A 3961-nucleotide genomic window follows, 5' to 3' on the forward strand; every position below is an offset into this window, starting at 1 on the left:
ATTTAGAAGAACTAATGCAGTTTAAATATTAGTAGCTTTTTTGCTTAATTGCATTGTGCTTTAGGTGCAAATTTACAGGGCAAATTTGGTTCTATATTAAATAGTTTGTGTACATTTGATTTCATGCCTCAATTAACATCACCAACCATAAACTCTTTCTCCCTGCCTCCCCGTCCCTGTGACTAACCCTCCCTGTGCACCTCTGAACTATGCATTCCTATCTGTCCAGCTTTCCTTCTGTGTGCATACTCTGGTGCCTCGTGGCTGATTGATCTTAAGGTTACATCTCCCTAGAGCAGGTAGGTGCATCACCCCAGGGTAGGTGTTCTGCATATAAGTCTTTCTACTTTGGGGCTGAGATCCAATCCATGAGAGTGAGTCCACTTCCAGACCTGAAGGGTAACCTGGGGCCATAGTCACAGGAGTTTCACCAGTTTCTATCGGACCAGTAACATTGATCACTTTTGTGTTTTTGAATTTTGTTACACATTTTTTTTCCCTCTCTATCCAGAATCTCCAGTTTTGATCACTTTCCAAGTGGTTGGCATTGGTAGCTGGGCACCATCTAGTTCTTCTGGTTTCAGGGTCATGAAGGCTGAATTCCTCGGGGTCCATCTTATGCTTGGACTAATTCTTTTCAGATTCCTTTGATTTTCTTCACTCTTCTTTGATTCATATGAGAGAACACCAATAGTTGCTTCTTAGATGGGTCCTCGAAAGCTTTTAAGACCCCAGTTGCTACTTACCAAAGTAGATTGTAGAACTAGATTTTTATGTACTATGTTGTGCTAAATGAGCATGGTGCCCCCTGAGACTATCTTCAGCCAAATCTATCCTTGGTCAAGGGTATATTCTTCTTGGCTTACTCCCACTTGATCTTCTCACCTGCCTATTCATTTGTCTATAGCCTGGTGTTTGGTGTTAGTGATAATGTAGTATTGTGCATGTACTAGTATTTGCCTCTGTTGTCTATATGTTATGTGCATGTTTCAATGTCCTTCCTGTCTCCAATGTCATTGTGCTGGTCACAGACTCTTTCCATACCATCCCTTCCCTTACCCAAATCAACATGTTACCCCCAACTAGTCTGGAATTTTCCCTTTCTTTCCTTCTTACCCCCAGTAATGAACAAAGTGAATTTCTTTCCCAGAATAAACCTTTCCTTGATTTTTTACAATAATGGGCTTATACAATATTTGTCTTTCTGCAATTGACATATGTCACTCAGCATAATGTCCTCCAAATTCATTCATTTTGTGAGATGATCCATGTATTCTTCATTATTCTTTAACACTGCATAGAATTCCATTGTGTGAATGTACCATCATTTGGTTATCCATTCATCATTTGATGGGCATTTAAGTTGGAATCTCTTTGCTATAGTGAATTGTGCTGCAATGAACATGGGTGTGCATATGTCGGTTCTTGTCCTGTCTCTTACCTCTTTAGGTTATATTCCTAGTAATGGACTTGCTGGATCAAATGGCATTTCTATTTTCAGTTTTTTAAGGAAGGGCCATACCATTTCCCATAATGGTTGTACCATTTTGCAGTACCACCAGCAGTGTATGAGAGTTCCAGTCTCTCTGCAACCTTGCCAGCATTTGTTACTTTCTGTCTTATTGAACTTTGCTACCATTGCTTCGGCAAGATGATATCTCACTGCTGTTTTGTTTTGCATTTCTCTAAAGGCTAAAGATCATGAGCATTTTCTCATGTGTCTTTTGGCCACTAGTATATCTTCTTTAGTCCAACATCTGATTTCTTGACTGCTGTTTCATTGCTAGTGATTGTGGATCCAAGTAAAATGAAATCTTAGACAACTTCAATCTTTTCTTCATTTATTGCAGTGCTACTTATTGGTCCAGTTGTGAGTATTTTAGTTTTATTTATATTGAGGTAATTCATACTGTAGATTGTAGTCTTTAATCTTCATCAGTAAGTGCCTCAAATCTTCACTTTCAGCAAGCAAGGTTGTGTCATCTGTATGTCACAGGTTGTTAATGAGTCTTCCTCCAATCCCAATGCTGGGTCTTTCTTCATTTACTCCAGCTTCTAAAATTATTTTCCCAGCATGTGAAATGAATAAGTATAATGAAAGGACACAACCCTGATGCACAGCTTTCCTGCTTTCCTGATTTAAACCATGCAGTATCTTTTGTTCTGTTTGAATGACAACCACCTGGCTTATGTACAGGTTCTTCATGAGCACAATTAAGTGTTCTCGAATTCTCATTCTTGTCAATGTTATCAATAACTTCTTATGATTCACACAGACAAATGCCTTTGTATAATAAATAAACACAGGTAAACATCTTTCTGATATTCTTTGCATTCAGCAAAGAGCCATCTGACATCAGCAATGATATCTTTCACTCCACATCCTCTTTTGAATCCAGTTTGCATTTCTGGAAGTTCTCTGCCAATACACTGATGCAACCATTTTTTTAATTATCTTCAGCAAAATTTTACTTTTGTGTGATACTAATGATATTGTTTGATAATTTCCAAATTCTGTTGGATCACCTTTCTTTGGAATCGGCAAAAATTCTTAATTCTTCCAGCCAGTTGGCCAACTAGCTGTCTTTCCAATTCCTTGCATAGGCAAGTAAGTGCCTCCAGGACTGCATCTGTTCATTGAAACATCTCAATGGGTATTCTGTAATTTTCTGGAGCTTTATTTTTCACCAATTCCTTCAATTTAGCTTCAAGTTCTTCCTTCAATACCATTAGTTCTTGATCATATGCCAACTCTTGAAATAGTTGAACATCAGTCCATTCTTTTTGGTACCAAAACCAAAAAAAGAAAACTCACTGCCATCAGTTGTTTCTGATTCATAGTGACCCCCATTGGGTTTCTAGAGCTATAAATATTTACGGAAGTAGATCACCCTGTCTTCCTTCTGCAGAGCTGCTAATGGGTTTCAACTGCTGAAGTTCCAGGTAGCAGTCAAGTGCTTTATCCACTATGCCATCACAGTGACTGCATATTCTTTCTTTGTTTGATGCTTCCTGTATCATTCAATACCTTTCCCAAAGAAACTTTAAAAATTGCAACTCAAGGCTTGAATTTTTTCTTCTATTCATTCTGCTGGGGAAATGTGGAGCATATTCTTCCCTTTTGATTTTCTAATTCCAGGTCTTTGCACATTTCATGATAATAATTTTCTTTGTCTTCTCTTTGCCTTTTGAAATCTTCTGTTTACCTCTTTCTTCTTGTCATTTCTTCCAAGTGCTTTAGCTACTCTTCACTCAAGAACAAGTTTCATATTCTCTTCTGATATCCAATTTGGTCTTTTCTTCCTTTCCTGTCTTTCAATGACCTTTTGTTTCTTTCATGTATGCTGTTCTTGATATCATCCCACAAATCTCTGGTTTTCAGTCATTGGTGCTCAATGAATTAATGATATTCTTTAGGTGGTCTCTAAATTGAGGTGGGATGTAATCCAAGGTCATATTTTGGCTTTTGTGGACTTGTTTTAATTTTCTTCAGCTGGAACTTGAACTTGCGTATGAGGAATTGATGATCTGCTTCACACTTTGTTCCTGGCCTTGTTTTGGCAAGGATATTGCGCTTCCCCATTGCTTCTTCTTGTGTATTCCACTTGGTGAGGTCCACATGTATAGCCATTGTTTGTGTTGTTGAAAAAGGGTGTTTCCAACAAATAAGTCATTGGTCTTGCAAAATTCTATCATGTGGCCTCTGGCATTATATCTATAACCAAAGTCATATTTTCCAACTACTGATGATTTTTCTTTGTTTCCAACTTTCACACTCCAATCACCAGTAATAATCATGTTTGGCCAATTTCAGACTGCAAAAGCTGCTTAAAATCTCCAATTTCTCCATCTTTGGTTGGTGTGTAAATTTGAAAAACAGTAGTATTACTGGTCTTAGTATTACTGGTCTTCCTTGTAGGTGTACACATATTATCCTATCATTGACAGCATTGTACTTCAG

Source organism: Orycteropus afer, unplaced genomic scaffold (genome assembly GCF_000298275.1).
Source record: "Orycteropus afer afer isolate SDZICR_OR568_19922 unplaced genomic scaffold, OryAfe1.0 scaffold00364, whole genome shotgun sequence".
Classification (NCBI taxonomy): domain Eukaryota; kingdom Metazoa; phylum Chordata; class Mammalia; order Tubulidentata; family Orycteropodidae; genus Orycteropus; species Orycteropus afer.